Genomic DNA, 16810 nt, shown 5'->3' with positions numbered 1-16810 from the left:
CACCTTGAGTTATGGGCTGTGGACGTTTCTACTTTTCCCCTGGCAAGGCGACCATTACACATACAAGGTGCTTCTCTGATGTTTATACCTCTTAGCTTCTGAATACTAACGAAAAGGAAAGCTGCAAATATCCTAAAGATGTGTCACTGGTGATGTGTGCCTGCACCCCTACCCCCTGGCAGGTTACCTCCCTTGCCTGGCTGTATTAAATTGCTTTCACAATATTTATAAAATATTATTTCTTTGCTGTAGCTTTGTAAATGATCTGAAACCCAACTAACTCATTTTATTTATAGAATCTTAGGTCTTTGGGGGGAAAAATTATTGAATGATTCTATGAGCTTTTTTTTTCCTCCAGAAGTTTTTCTGATTCCCCAAAGCCCCTATTAAGTCCCCAAATTTTTGACAACAAATAGGAATTTCAATCAATGGGGAGAAACACGCTGAGCATGGCAGTATTTCCTTGGTAAAGGCATCCAGGGAAAAATATAATGTGTGAAAAGAAAATTGTCTAATTACCGTAATTGATTACATCCAGGTGGGAGCTGGACATTTAGAAACAACCTTTGCTGGTTTTCCATGAGCACAGAACAATCGTTCAGTTCGAAGTGTAAAATGAGTCCGTTCATCTCTACACATGTATATACCCCTTAAGGTTTGTTTTGTTTTTGTTTTTGTTTTTGTTTTTCCTGGGTGTTCTTCATGTGTTTTACTGATTCCCTGGCTGAACACTACATCCGTAGCTGGCACTATGGGCACATGTGAGGTCAATGTCACCGATTCTGTGTGCGTCTGTTTAGATGTTTTTATTAATACCTCTCTCCAACATGAAATGACATTCAGAAATGCTGTGAGTGATGTTCGCATGGTAGGGAGGGGGAGTTTCAAGTACTGAAAAAAGACTCTTGGTTTAATGTAGAATAACTAGGGGCACCTGGGGCGGGCGCTCAGGTGGTGAAGCATCTGCCTTGGGCTCAGGTTGTGATCCCGGAGTCCTCGGATCAAGCCCCACATTGGGCTCCCTGCTAAGCAGGAAGCAGGCTTCTCTGCCTCCTTCCTTCTCGTGCACTCTAGTGCTATCTCTCTTTCTCTCTCAAATTAAATAAATAAATAAATAAATAAATAAATAAATAAATAAATAAAATCTTAAAAAATAAATAAAGTAAAATAACCAGGAAAAATGAATTGTTAAGACATGTAAGAGGACATGTTCAACGGAGGCTCCATGAATCGTTGGCTGATGATGATCAAGTTAAATAAAATAGAAAGTGACATCAAATTAAGAGAGGTAGGTCACCAAGAAAATGTAAAAGATAATACAAGAAAAAAAAAGAAACAAACATTTTAAGGGCAGGACAAATATATTAATAGGTAATATAATTGCTTAATTTAAAAAATTCTAAATAAAGCAAATGGCACGAAACTGTACTGTGATGCAAATGAGTTTCACAGAATCCTTTCAATATTACTGAAATTACTTTGAGGGTAATTACAAAAACAGAAACGGTTAGGAATACGGTCATGGTCTAACGTATATGCGCTATTTGAAAAATCCGCGAAGTGTAGAGGACGGTAAAAGGCACGTGCTCATCCCACCTCAGACGTGAAGTGGTAAGAAAAACACCAAAGTTCACAAATGCCTCAATTTGGAAAACAATTTTCCACTTGATGGAATAGTCCACTTGGAGGAGCATACGACAAAGTCCGAGACTATTAGAATCTATGCTTTGCAGAGAAAAAAAAAACTGGAGCTTTTTTGAGGGCTCAGCAGTAGGAAAGGGTGTTCTGTAGCTGTTGTCTGTATAGGAAAGGCACATTTTCATTTCGTTACCTAATATTTTTAAACCGGTATCTGCCAATAATAGACAAACTTGACGTCGCTGCTCTACTGTGCTTGGTAGGCGTGCCTCCGTGCAAAAACCAAACCAAATACAAACTCGATATAGACTGTTACAAAGGACAGATGCCAATGGTAGGCTGAAGCTGTAGAATTGGACCTACCTATCTTTATTTTTTTAAAAAAGATTTTATTTATTAATTTGAGAGAAAGAGAGAGCACACAAGCAGGGGGAGTAGCAGAGGGAGAGAGGGAAGCAGACTTCATGCTGAGCAGGGAGCCTGACATGAGGCTCAATCCCGGGACTCTGGGATCATGATCTGATCCCATGGCAGACGCCCAACCAACTGAGCCACCCAGAATGGTGCCCAACTCACCATTCTGAATATATAAATATGAAGTGGCGTGAGGTCGCAGGAAAAGCCAACGCGCCGACGATGCCACTTTGTCACATGGAACCCAGAGTGTGAGTCAGGAACCTGCCAGTATCTACTGTGGTTCTTCTCCTTCAAAATCTTCACCAACCTGAATTAAGTTGTGTCTGTACCCAAGGACATAATGACCTCAGCCTTTTCATGTCATTCTTGGGCTTATGGTTCATTTTTTTTCATTTTTAATAATGCATCAGCTGTCTTCATTTTACCACGTGTGAGCTATGGGTTTAAGTGATTTTTTTTTCATAAATTTGCATTTCAACAGCCAGGGCTGTGAGAAATTCATCCTTCTTACATTGTGTATCGTGGAATGTAGAAAAGTCGCGGAAAGTACAGGAACACAGAAAGAAATAATAAAGACATACATTTATGTCTACTGCTCAGAAGCAATTATTTTTATATTTTCTTATATTTTCTTCCAATATGTTATAAGCATTTTCATGAGCAATTGAGATCTTCCCGTATGGAACCTGGTATATAATGTTGCTACAACATAAATCAAAACTACTTTCTAAGACATTTTTATCGGAACGACATATTTTTTCCAAACATTGTGATTAGAATAGCCTGGTTTTAACGAATGCCTTCATAATACGTCATCAATACCTCTACGGCTGTGTAGTTATGTTTTCTGATGCAGCAGACATTTCTAGATTTTTGTGTTTTTTTTTTCTTGGAATAATCCAGTGTTTTGATATAGGGTGGATCTTCTCCATGTCCCCGTATATCCCTTGCTCCTCCTTGTCCGTCAGTTCTGATCAGAGTTGTGCAGTCTCTGGACAACGGACACTGCTGCTGGGAAGTTTGGCAATGATCAGCATGTGCCAGGCCCAACGGTAGGGTCTGTGGGGCTGTGTTTCCAGGCTTCTCAGTGGGATCTGATACAGATCTCCATCCTCCTCCCGGACTTTTCTTCCTGGTTATGAGCTTAACAACAATCAGAAAGCCCCAGGCGTGGCTACGGATCCTTCCTTTAAGCAACGACATTCGGGCTCTGGCGGAGGTTCAAAGACCATCTACTTCTGGGTAGCCCCCGACTCCCATAGTTCTCATACCCACCCAGGCTTCTTCTTGGACGAGTAAAGCCAATGTCCAAGGTTACATGGTCAGACAGATTTCTTCATTTCCCCGACGTCAACACTACTCATTCAATGCTCACGTGCTCTTGGCTCTGCATTTCCATACTGCAAACTCCAGTTAAAAAGATAAATCTAGAATACATGCTTAATTCCTTTTGTGTCCATATTGGGAAAAAAAAGCACAAAGACCAGCAACGATTAGGTAGATATCCATTCTACTGGGAAACTATATGCAGAATCTACAGACTTTGAACACCTCCTGGGGCTGTTCTCTGCCATCAGCTCTTTCTGGGCTGTTGGTGCAGCTCACATCGGATGCCTGCCTTCCTGTGCTCTCCACTGGGTTGTATTTGTAAGGCATATATGGGAGGACTATATTCTACACCGCGTTATCCATCTCTGGGGATTGAAACTCTCCAAGTATCTAACACACTGTTCACAATGGACTCCAAGGTTCTGCATCGTGGGGCCCGCACCCAGCACTGCATCACCTCATCAGAATTCAACCATGCTGGCACTCAACACCCATTCAACCAACCATGTTGGCACTCAACACCCATCACTGTCCGTCCTCCTCTCTCCTGGGTAGGCTCCTTCTTCAAACCTGACCAGGGCTGGGTCTTTTTTGTTATTCAAGATTTCGGGGTGAAAGCAGCCTTGCTAGACTGCCTGCTACAGGCAGTTCACAGTCACTACTGTGTGATGCTCTATGGGCTGGAATAAACGCTGAAAAATAGCCAATACTCCCTGAAAAAAAATTTTTTTTTGCCCTTATGTTCCTTGAATCATAGGTCCTCCTGAGTTGGGGGTGTCCAGAGATGCCTGCTGTTTTAGGTCCCATTCATCCTGACTTTTGAGTCAAAGTGATGTGCTTTTTTTCCTCCTTCTTCTACACATAATGTCATTTGTGAATTTGTACTCCCTGCAGTAATATTTATTGAATATTTGTTATGTGCTTGAGATACTTAAGTCATTTATCTCTATTATGTTATGTATTTCTCATAACAATCTTTTGAGTATAGCAATTAGTTTCCTGGTATCCCGATGGAGGAAAGGAGGCAACTGAGTAATGTGTCCACATCACAATGCACAAAATCATTGGCGTTGGGAATGCAAGTTTCACGGAGGCCATTGATCATGACATCAGAGGCAGGCGGAGAATAGCTGGAAGTGATCTTCTGGATGCAGGATGGCCAATTAGCTCCTAGAAATTGCTGTTGAGGATACTCTGCATATGGTTTCAGAGAGACGGAGCCTAAACATTATTCCAGTGGAAAGAGACTGATGACTTAGGTATTTCAAGCATGACAAACTATGTCCTTTGAGAATATGACATTCCTTCCAGCCATGCAAGCAGGAAACCCTCTATTCAAGCTACTTTGCAGTAGAAGAAATTCTACAGCACTCTATCATGACATAATTATTTTCTTTTTTTTTTCTTAATATTTTATTTACTTATTTGAGACAAAGAGAGAGAGGGAACATGCACATGTGAGCAGAATAGAGGAGTAGAGGGAGAGCAGATTCCACACTCAGTGGGAGCCTGATGCCATGACCCGGAGATCATGACCTGAACCAAAATCAAGAGTCGGATGCTTAACTGACTGAGCCACTCAGGCACCCCTATCATGGCATAGTTTGAACAAGTAAAGAGGAAGACTTGGGGATCCCTGGGTGGCTCAGCGGTTTGGCGCCTGCCTTTGGCCCAGGGCGCGATCCTGGAGTCCCGGGACAGAGTCCCGCATCGGGCTCCCTGCATGGAGCCTACTTCTCCCTCTGCCTGGGTCTCTGCCTCTCTCTCTGTGTTTCTCATCAATCAATAAATAAAATCTTAAAAAAAACAAAACAAAAATAAATTTTAAAAAAGAGGAAGACTCTTGGTTTAAAGTGTATAACCTCTTGTTTTATAATGTCTACATCTCCGGGTTTTGGCTATGGAATTTGTGATCACTGAATCTCGTTCATTTCCATTATAAGGGTCAACATAATAACAATAATGATTTGTTTGCATTTCCTGATTGATTAGGATGAAGCATGCCTCAAGCTGTGAGCAGCTCCTATTACATCATTTTATCTTCACAAATACCTTAGGAGGTAGATTCTAATATGTCCATTTTGTTAGTGAACCAGTAAACAGTCCTTTGGGTAAAGGATATTACTTAAATTTCAGAGACAGAGCCTGGATTTACACAAATGAGTTACTATATTTCCCCTGAATGAGATTCTACATAATTTATACAGCTGCTTCTCGAATTCATAGCAAGTGGTTGACGGATGTTCAAACATAGAGGCAAATGCAACGCATGGGTAAGAGGACGTTGTAACTCATAATAATGTCAGTAGGTTCAATGAAGAAAGTAATAGTGATACAGAGATAGGTTATAATAATAAATCGATCTATACACTCATAATTAGCTAGTAAGGACAGTTCTGGTCATCTAAATACAAGTCGTGGTCCAGTGCTCAGGATATGATTGTATAAAATTCTAATGATTCACCCGTCAGCAAGCCTGAGAAATTATTTTGCTGAGCTAACTGCGTGTGTATTTCTAAAAAGTGCCCATGGAAGAATGGTTTCTTCGGCACTCTCAGTCTCTCCTAGGAATCACGCTCCTATTTATTATCAATGCATTTACTGCGTATCTGTGTCATCACTGCAATAAAAATGTGTCTTCCATATATTCTCCAAGATATCTGAAATATTAGGTATCTCCGCACTGATGACACTGCAAATTAATGCTAAATAGTTTTTTTTTTCTTTTTTTCTGTAGGAAAGCTACCCACATCTAACTTCCTAGAAATACCTTCTGGAGTAAGCTGTCTCTTCAGGAATTCTTCATGGAGTCCCTAAAATTTGTTCCTTCTTTACTTTTCCTGTCAAATATAAAAGAATATAAAAGGATACTTTTTTTCTTTTTTTTCTTTTTTTTTTTTTTTACCGTCAAGATGAACGGCCTCATTCTTGAAGTAACGGATGAATGTGCAGACAACAAACGTTGAGTTAACCATTCTACAGCAAAGAATTTTTTTTTTTTAAAAAAAAGCTAAGTAGAAAAAAATAAAAAAGGAAAGTAGAAAAAAATGACTTCAATAGATTAAAAAAAGAACTGTCCTCGATTCAGTGTCTGGCTAGAGTTTTAACAATGGAATACTCTGACATCATTAATGCAGATGAGAAAGACAGAATAATCTAAATATCAAAGGCCTTGGGTGACAAGAATGAGTTTGGATACCTCTAGCAATGTAGCTCACACATCAGGACTCGTGCACGGGCTCTTCAACTATTATCTGTTGTCAGCAGCATATGGCTTTAGAGCAAGTTACAGTGTTCAGCAATAAAGTTAGATATTATACGAATTCACCACATAATTAGTTATGTGTCCTTGGTTCGTATCTGAAAATGGTGCTTAAGAACTCTGTACTTCTCTGCTAGGATATTGAGAGCCTGACAGGTAGCTGCTTAGTTTTCTTTTCCTTTTTCAGTCTAACGATTGCTTTTGAGATGCTGAATGTGCAACTGGAAACATGTGCAGCCAATGGTGTAAAATCATGCTGGGGTTTGCATGAAGGTACAGCAAAGTACATTTAGGAACATGGGACGTAGGGTATATTAGTTGCAACTTTGTGCGTAAAGTTAAAGGGGTGTGTGATCTTGTCTGGGGGGTATGTTAGGAAACATAGAAGATGCAAGATAATCCAGTTTTTTAAAAAATAGACCACTTTGACTTGACGTCCTTGTTTGCTTGTTTTCTGACTTTCTCTGGTAAAATACAATCCCCGGCATGAAGAGAAGTGGTTTCTCTCACGCACGTGACCCCCGTTTCTGAGATCGTGGCTGATACGGTCGAGGCTCCGTAAACAAATCACCAATTCTGGGTGCCTTGTTGTGTCTGAGGTGAATAGAGTGAAGACACAAGAGTGAAATAAAGCTCCAGCATTGGTGCTCAAGCACAGCCTTCACCAACGTGAAGCCCACAGTCCCTGGCGCTCAACCCTACAGGTCAAGGGTTCTGACAGTGAAATTGTGACACCTTGCTTGGTGGTTTTGTTTGTTTTATTTTCTCATCATTGCTTTCCTGACTTGGGGGACATAAGGAGCCCCGGGACAGGCAAGGCAGAAGTATCACAGCCAGTCAACGTGCTGCACGTACACAGCCTTGTATCCCTGATAGGCAGGAAGCAGTAGACCGACACCCCCACCTCCCCACTCCCAGGCTGTGGTCATTTGGGGAGCCCACAACACTAGATCCCGCAGGGACAAGGGCTTGACCTTAACCCGAAGTGCTGAAGGACACGAAGAGGTACCCATTATTGGCTACGCTGCCCCCAAATGGTGTTTTCTTTTTCCTCTTTTAATATTTTATTTATTTATTTGATAGAGACAGAGTATAAGCAGAGGGAATGAGAGAAGCAGACTCCCCGCTGAGCAAGGAGCTCAAGGTGGGCTCAATCCCACAACCCCAAGATCATGACCTGAGCTGACGGCCAGACGCTTCACCAATGGAGCCACCCAGGCAACCCCCAAATGGTGTTTTCTGGGGTCATTTCTCAAAGTACTTGTGAAATGGATGCCATGACTGGATATTTTCTGGGAGGCCCAAAGACTTTTCCACAGATAGCTGCTTCTTCTACTTCCACTGGCAAAAACCCAGCATCTCCTGTTAGTGGAAGCACGCTCTGTAGGAGTAATAGGGACATTAATAAAATGCATGCTGTATCGCACTCATTCCTACAAGCAGCAACGGTACTGTACTACACGTTACTAACATGGGAAATCCTGGTTTCTGCCTTTGAGGACACAGACTCAGTATAATAACCATACTTTTAAAGCAGAAACATATGCACGAGTAGTACATTTTTGCAATATTTTTCTTTATTATTTTAAAAAATTGAAGTAATGTGTCTATCTACTCCCAATGTGGGGCTTGAACTTACAACCCCAAGATCAAGAGGCACATAGTCTACTGAGGCAGCCAGTCAGACGCCCAAATATTTGCAAACTTAGCAGAAAAAGATGGTAGTTTTCTGTAGTGTACATGCAACATCTACAGAGCTTTCCTTAAAACATTATTAGTTTCATATTAAGGGGACAGAGTGCCCCCTACTAAAGTATTAACCGTGGTTGGTTGTTTGCATTTGTCAGGTGCTGGTACATATGTTTTACGTTGATAAATGCATGCACTCATAGGACATTCTCATTAAATCATCAAAATGGGATGGCCTTGTAGCACAAATTTGAGAAATGTCATTTAGAGATGACAAGTAAGCCCCTTGAAAATGATCACAGTTTCCCCAGAAAATACAACAGAACAGCAGACGGCTGGCCTTATAGAGGAGACCACATATGTGGACAGACCACAGCCCGATGTTCCATGGAAAGCAAAGTTTTAATATCAACCAGAACATGACTTTTGTGAACTGGGAAGGGCTTTCGTGTCTATGTTCTCAATTTCAGAAAACTGTCGTAATTTCTCCAATTTTAAAAATATGATTCAACGCTTTGCTTAATTTTGGAAATGGGATGCAACAGCAAGAGGAACTGTGGGATGAGATGGCCTTCCGAAAGTTTAACTGGAAAAGAAAGCTCGCCTACGACACTGAGCACATCACGGGGCTAAACCGCTCAGGAATACATTTCACGTGAGCGTCCCTACAGTCGCGCAGGAGAATGTGGAGTCATCGATGGCTTTTCCAGCAATTGCCTTGAAATATGACACAACACAAGTTAATATTTCAATTGTACTTCAGAGGCTTTACTCAACTGATATACTTAATACATTTGATATGATCAATGATCGTGTTTCCTGAGGCACAACAATACTGATGTGAGGGGGGAATGCCGTGTTCATTTAACAGTTATTAACGAATTACTTGGCTCAGGCAAAGAGTTATCTCCCATCATCTTTGGGATAAGTGAACATATGTGTTGGACCAAATGTTATTTCTATTACTTTAAACATTATTGCAACTTTACATTTCTCGATATATTTAACCAGAGGGTTCTGGGACAAGCAATGTCAGAATTTGCATTAGAAATGCAAATACGGGGACACCTGGGTGGCCCAGTTGGTGAAGTGTTTGCCTTTTGGCTCGTGGCCATGATACCGGGATCCTGGGTTGGAGCTCCACGTTGGGCTGTCGGAGCCACGGGAAAGATCCACCTTTATCAAGGAAAATTCAGAAATATTCAGGGAACATGTGAGATAACGGATTCAATCTCGAATCCTATCATTATCTGAGTTTGCTGCTGCAAGTCGTAAGCTGGTGTGATTTAAAGTCAGTTTTTTTCTAGTAGACCCTTCAATACTGGTGAAAATCAGGATCTTGGTATCTTAGAGCAGATCACCTTGGGGCTATCCCTGTGAGCAACTGGAGAGGGGCTCACCTTGTAGACAGATTTATATATCAGCTCTACCATCTGGTGATGCTCGCAAGACTCAGGAAGCTCTTGTGAATCCGTTCTACAGGAATATGCGACCGAAGATGGAAATGGAGGGAATTACTTCGGGGCAGTGATGGTTTTCCATTTCGAGTCGCGGCGTCTTCGTTGTTTGGGTATGAGAAGCAGACGTGCCTAAGTCGTGTGCTGTAGAGCTGGCCATGTGAGCAACGCCCCCTCGTCACAGGAGCACAGCAACGTGGAGTGCTTGCTTCCTGGGGGCCTGCGTAAAGCTCTTTGAAAGCAACGGGTAATTCGAGGGAAGGAGAAGGATGCTGGTTACAGATACTCATTTCCCATTACTGTACCTACTGGAAAGGACTGTTACTTAGCTAGTTGTTCCCTTGTTCATGTCTGGGTCCCAATATTGAGTGTTTCCTAGTGCTACGGTTGTGCGAGTGTCCCACAAAATTCGTATGTGGGAAGTCCTAAATCACCAGCGTGATGGCTTGGAGGTCAGATCTTTGTGTGTGTGTGTGGGCCTATTGGGTTGTGAGAGTGGGGATCCCATGAATGGAATTAGGGCCCCAGTGAAAGAGACCCCACAGAGCTCTCTGGCTCCTTTCACCATGTGAGGACACTGAGATAGGATAGCGTCTACGTAACTCGGAGGTGGGCTCTCACTGGATACCAAATCGGTGGGCAACTGGATCTAGGACTTCAAGGCTCCAGACCTGGGAGAGACGTCTGTTGTTCATAAGAACCCCACCCCTCCCGGTCTAGAGGATTCTGTTACAGCATCTCAAATGGAGTAAGACACTAAGAATCGAAGAAGCTCTCCAGTCCCAGTAATTTGCTCTATCACGCTCTTACCATAGGCAATGCCACTGAACCTTTGGGTTACCTTCTTGTCTCGGGAAGAAATGACAGGGATACACTGGAACCAGGGAGCACATCCACGGTTGGTGTTCCTCATTCACCCCACTGGGGTACACGATCACCTTTACTAGAAGGGCCTTTTCACTGAAATGACCCTGTGGTTTCCATTAGGAGTCTGATTCTCCATAGAGCCAATGAAATGCATGCTTTTAAACATATTTTTCTACAGTGGATTATTCATAAATATTGTACGTATTCATTTGTGTGTAGGAAACAATATGTGAAACGTATTTATGTGGGGCACCCATGTGGCTTAGTAGTTCAGCATCTGCCTTTGGCTCAGGTCATGATCCTGGGGTGCTGGGACCAAGTCCCACATCGTGCTCCCTGCATGGAGCCTGCTTCTCCTTCTGCCTGTGTCTCTGCCTCTCTCTGTGTCTCTCATGAATAAATAAATTAAATCTTAAAAAACAAAAAAAAAGTATTTATGTATTTATGCATGAATATTCTCAGACACCTTTACTATTTAATGAAAAGTTTGATGACTCTTAAATAATGACAATATTTCAATAATTCAATATTGTAATTCAATAATTACAATACAATTAGAGAAACTAATCAATGAACTTTCATATAACTCTTCTTACGTTTCTTGGCTGCTTTACGAAAATAACTCCAAATGAAGCAACAGCTCATATATTCATTCCAGACTTGGTATTGTCAGAACAGGTTCACCCGGACTTCCAGGCTCCAGTGCTTAATTTATTGTAAGGGTCCAGTGCACGATACATAGAAGATACAAAGAATGTGTGAACTAACTGCATATGTTATTGGTAAGGCCTCCAGTCACTAGTAGACTATTAGTAGTTAAATTTTGTAGGAGTCAAACGCCGCACGTGGATTTTTGACTGCCCCAACTCCCGTGTTGTTCAAGGGTCCACTGTCATCTCCCTGTGTCTGGAATGTGGGGAGTCACTCGAGTTGTCATGCACTCATTATTATGCAGTCCTTTTGATATCGTGCAATCCATCAAGAACTGTTTAAAAATAGGATCATGTCATGCTGGTCTTCTGTCAAACGAATACAACCAAAACCAAACGTTAACCAATGGGTAGAAGTAGAATGCAAACGGGATAGGAGTTTTGGTTGGTCCTGTCCCGTAACGTTCAGCTTTTCCGTTAAGCCGTGCATGGCTTTACCTGAAAGCCACTATTACAGCAGCACATGATTTTACAGCAAGTAGAGGTTGTTGGGATGCATTCCGACCCCAACAAGCTCTAAGCACACAGGAGTCCAAGAGATGACTGGCCTTGCTCGTGGCCACGGTGGCAGTATTAGACTGAGGATGAATACCCAAGGACCCTGCACTCTTCGTGTAGGTATTAAGCTGTTCCTATTCTTCACTGTGGCGTACACTTCTTAATGAACATTGTCCAAATGAGTCTGTGTCCCCGAAAATGCTTAGCCCTTTCCCAGTTTATTCTTAGAATTAGTGCTATTTCTGCAGCCATAAATGTTCGTTTTTCATTTTTATGTGTACACCTGAGCTTTCCCTATCCTAAAATAATAACACCTTCACATACAAGAGTATAATCTCATTTTGGTTAATAAAGTGTAATAAATCATGCAAGCATATTACACTATTGGAGTGAAGTATTACGATTTCCATTATTTCTAGTAATTGAGTCCATATTGATTGCATACGTGAGTACAATGATGACATGTGGCCAAATACAGTACAGCTGTTCTCTGCCTAAATTGTCCAATTCTGTTTATCATTTTAAGACCTAATTTGAATAGCTCCCTTAGAGTCTAATTTATTCAGAGGAATATTTTAAATGGGATTAAATATAAATTAGGTACCCCGCCAGAATGTTGAGACATTTTAGACTTAAACAGTACAATGCTAATAAAATGCTGTTTTCAACCCTTTCGCCTCTGAATGCCAAATCATATTAAATTTGGTATTGCACGTAGCCATTATACGATTAGATGGTGTATTTTGAAATTAGTTCTGTCATTGTGGTGAATTTGTGTTACTTCTGATTGAAAATTAGAGGTTCAAAGGTTCTTATTGATTAGACGGCTTAAGATAATTAACAATGGATATCCAGAGCATTATGGAGTGTATCTGCATTACGGAAAGCAAATGCTTCTTCTATGCTCCTATTTCACTTTATTAAGTTATTATAAAAATAGGTTGCTTCACAACCATCACTTAAAACAACAAAATAGTGAGTATTAAGACAAGGATTTATGGGAAGCAATTAAATGGGGGAGAGGGTTGTAGTCCCAAGAAGAATGAACGCTGGTGGTCACCTGGGGAGTTCTTTCTCTCTCTCACACACACACAATATACACTCTCTCTCATTATGAATATCCCCGACGTCATGTTCCTGGACGATGATCGCCATAATTAACCTCTCTGATGGGACAGAGAGTGCCGTATCCACCAGGCGTACCAGCAGGACACGAATACAAAGTCAAGATGATGTGCTGAGATGACTTTTTCATGACTGCAGACAAAGAGAGTGAAATCGCATCTCGTCGGACCTGGGTCTTAACTCCTGACTCTCACGAGACCCATCCTCGACAAACGAGAGCCTCATCATCTCGGGTTGTGCATGGTGGTTTTTGGATTTCTGGGTCTCAAAATATTTTCACATACGCCACCTTATCTGATTCCCATGTATGTGCATGCACAGACATGCACGCACGCCACACAGATTAGCAGTGTGATCTATTTTTTTGAAAAACAGACTAACTCATCAGAAATATAAATATGCACGCATGATTCTTAAAGCGAGATAAACTCTATGTGCTCAAGGAACACTTAATTATCACTTTATGAGGATCCCTGGGTGGCTCAGTGGTTTAGCGTCTGTCTTCGGCCCAGAGTGTGATCCTGGAGACCCGGGATCATGTCCCACGTTGGGCTCCTGGCATGGAGCCTGCTTCTCCCTCTGCCCGTGTCTCTGCCTCTCTCTCCCTCTCTCTGTGTATCTCGAATAAAGAAATAAAATCTTAAAAAAAAAAAAAAAAAAAGAAATAAAATCTTAAAAAAAAATGATCACTTTGTATGTGTACCAATCAGGTAAAATTTTTTATATGAAAGCCCTTGACGAAGTAGTCACTTAATGAATTCAATTGTTCACATAGGAAGTCCATAGGAGAGTCTCTATCAGGACTGTACTGTACGTGGTCAATATTCTTTTTCTCCTAGAGTCTTCATTTTGCTTTCCGATTTCAGATTTAATTGGAGTTTTCTCCGTACTGCTTAGGCTAGCCCGACTCAGGTTTTTGTTTGTCTGTTTATGCCTCCTGCTTTAAAAACATGATGTCTTAGAGGTACAATCATTATTCATGGCACATGGCTTTTAAAATATTCATTTTACTTCTATAGCTGGACTTGAACGTTGGAAAGAAATGTATGAGGAGATAAAAGCTTTAGGATTGCGCAACAGTCTTGAGTAAAAATGGCTCCTTTCAGGCCTTCTGCCCATTTAAAAAAAAAAAAAATGGGCTATTTTGTTTCTTTGGAGTTGTGGGAATTCTTTACACCTCCTTGACAATATCTGCCTTTAGATACATGATTTGCAATTAAGTCCCCTGTTCACTCTGTTGATTGTTTCTTTTGATGTGCAAAAGTTTCCAAAGGTTGGTGTGGTCCCACTTGTCTCCACTCCCTGGTTGTTGCTTTGGGTTTTGATGTCACATCCAAGAAATGTTGCAGCCTTAAAAAAAAAAGGAAGGCTGGTCCCATGGGAAAGCATGAGTGAATTGTGAGGACACGACGCTAAGCAAAATAAGCCCGTCACCAAAGGACCACTACTGTAGAATTCCATGCTTAAGAAGTACTGGACGTGGTCACATCATAGAAACAGAAATCAGAGAGGTGTACATCAGGGTTAGGATGGGGTCATGTGGGAGGAAAATTAATCTCCACGAGCTACAGAGTTTCGGGTTTGCAGGATGAAAACGTTCCAAAGATCTGTTGCACAGCACTGAAGCGCATACACTTCACGCCGCTGAGCTGTACACGAAGACGAGGTTAGGAGGGTAGATTGAATGTTTTCCTTAAAACCACAATGAAAAATTAAGCTTTAGGGGAAGAAAAAAAAAACTTAAAAGAAAGCACACAAACAAGAATTTGGAAGTAGAACGTGCTTCCTTTTTACATTTGCGGTAGATGCAGATTTCTTGAAAAGCTCGCAGGGGTGTAATCATCATACCCGTAAGACACAAAGGATATCAATCATCCTAATGGGACCATTTTCAAGGACATTCCTGAGAAACATGATATCCAGGCACACTGAAGGCACTTGTACTACTCTATTATGGTTTATTAAGATTGCCAAAGCAATGGTTAGAACAAGAAAATAAAGTGCTCGGTAAAAAATCACTTTCTCCACTAACCGCCCAGCTCAGTGTTTTAGAGAAGAACATGCAGAACCGAGTGGCTTATACAGCAGTTAAACCAGTTGCATTGTTTTATTAAAGAGCAATCATTTGATATTAAATTGCCTATTAACTGATATTAATTTCTGCTCTTAGATTACTGGTGACTGAGATAATTCATTTTTCATTAAAATAATAGCTCACAGAGAACATTAATTTATATACAGATTTATTGTTCCACTTGTTTTATAGTCTTTTAAATGCCCTCCATCCTTAAGGCATCTATTCTGTGACAAATGTATTCGATCAGAGAGAGATACAAAGCAACCGAATTATGCATAAATGTGTGTTGTGTGAAGGTGTCTATTGGAGATGTGAGTTACATAATTGGATACCTTTTTGCAGAAATTTATTGCATTTTATGTTCTTTAAGTTATCATCAGGATACATACTGTAAACATTTGCAATATATATATATATATTTAGATACATGATTTGCAATTAATAATGTATATTTAGATACATGATTTGCAATTTGTGTGTGTATTGGTGATTTTATTTATTTATTCATGAGAGACCAAGAGAGAGGCAGAGGCAGAGGGAGAAGCAGGCTCCCTGCAAGGAGCCCGATGGCAGCACTCAATTCCAGGACCCCGGGATCATGACCTGAGCCAAAGGCAGATGCTCAACCACTGGGCCACCCAGGCAGCCCTAAAGACATATTTATTGATCACCAAAGACCTCTGCTTTCCAAAAATCCTTCTCTGTGTATGCATCCAATGTGAACATGCCATGTAAATACTGGATACAGAATCAGGAAGAATGAGGTCAGCAAGCACAGTGAAAAACAGAACAGAAAAAATAAAATTTGTTTACTACTGTTATGTGTTAGGTTCAGACATGGCTCTGAATGGGTCACAGGATCCACTGACCCCAAAATGTACAGGACAGGACATTCCTGAGTAGGGACTACATTTCAGAACTGTAGGCAATCATTGGATGAGATGTTAGTCTCTCATATTTTCTACAATACAGATTTTTATAAAAGTACAATTCTGCAGCAGGTTATCTCCATTTAACCAAAAGGGAGCTTGGTGCAGATGAATTAAATTACTTAGATTATTGAAATCACCAATGAGTGGCACAACTAGATTTTTAGTCATGCTTTTTAAATTAAACCAAAACCCAGAAGTCAAGTAACTTTGCTATTAGCTCATGAAATATCCTTGATTGTTGAAGGCAAACCCATCAAAAATGCTCTCTCTAAGGAGAGAAGCAAATGAGTCAGTGATGGTTGACATTTTGAGAATAAACAAAACAGAACTGTACTGTCTAGACTTCAAAAAAAATAAGCTGGAATAGAGAAACAATAAATTTAATAAACCGAATCTTTCTTTCTTTCTTTCTTTCTTTCTTTCTTTCTTTCTTTCTTTCTTTCTTTCTTTCTTTCTTTCTTTCTTTCTCTTTCTTCCTTCCTTCCTTCCTTTCTTTCTTTCTTTTTCTTTCTTTCTTTCTTTCTTTCTTTCTTTCTTTCTTTCTTTCTTTCTCTTTCTTTCTTTCTTCTTTCTTTCTTTCTTTCTTTCTTTCTTTCTCTCTCTCTTTCTTTCTTCTTTCTTTTTCTTCTTTCTTTCTTTCTTTCTTTCTCTTTCTTTCTTTCTTTCTTTCTTTTTTGTTTCTTTTTTGTTTCTTTTTCTTTCTTTCTTTTTTGTTTGTTTCTTTCTTTCTTCTTTCTTTCTTTCTTTCTTTCTTTCTTTCTTTCTTTCTTTCTTCTTTTTTTCTTTCTTTTCTTCTTTTCTTTTCTTTC

The sequence above is a fragment of the Canis lupus genome, chromosome X (genome assembly GCF_048164855.1).
Source record: "Canis lupus baileyi chromosome X, mCanLup2.hap1, whole genome shotgun sequence".
NCBI classification, from domain to species: Eukaryota; Metazoa; Chordata; class Mammalia; order Carnivora; family Canidae; genus Canis; species Canis lupus.
This window is presented reverse-complemented; position numbering follows the sequence as displayed.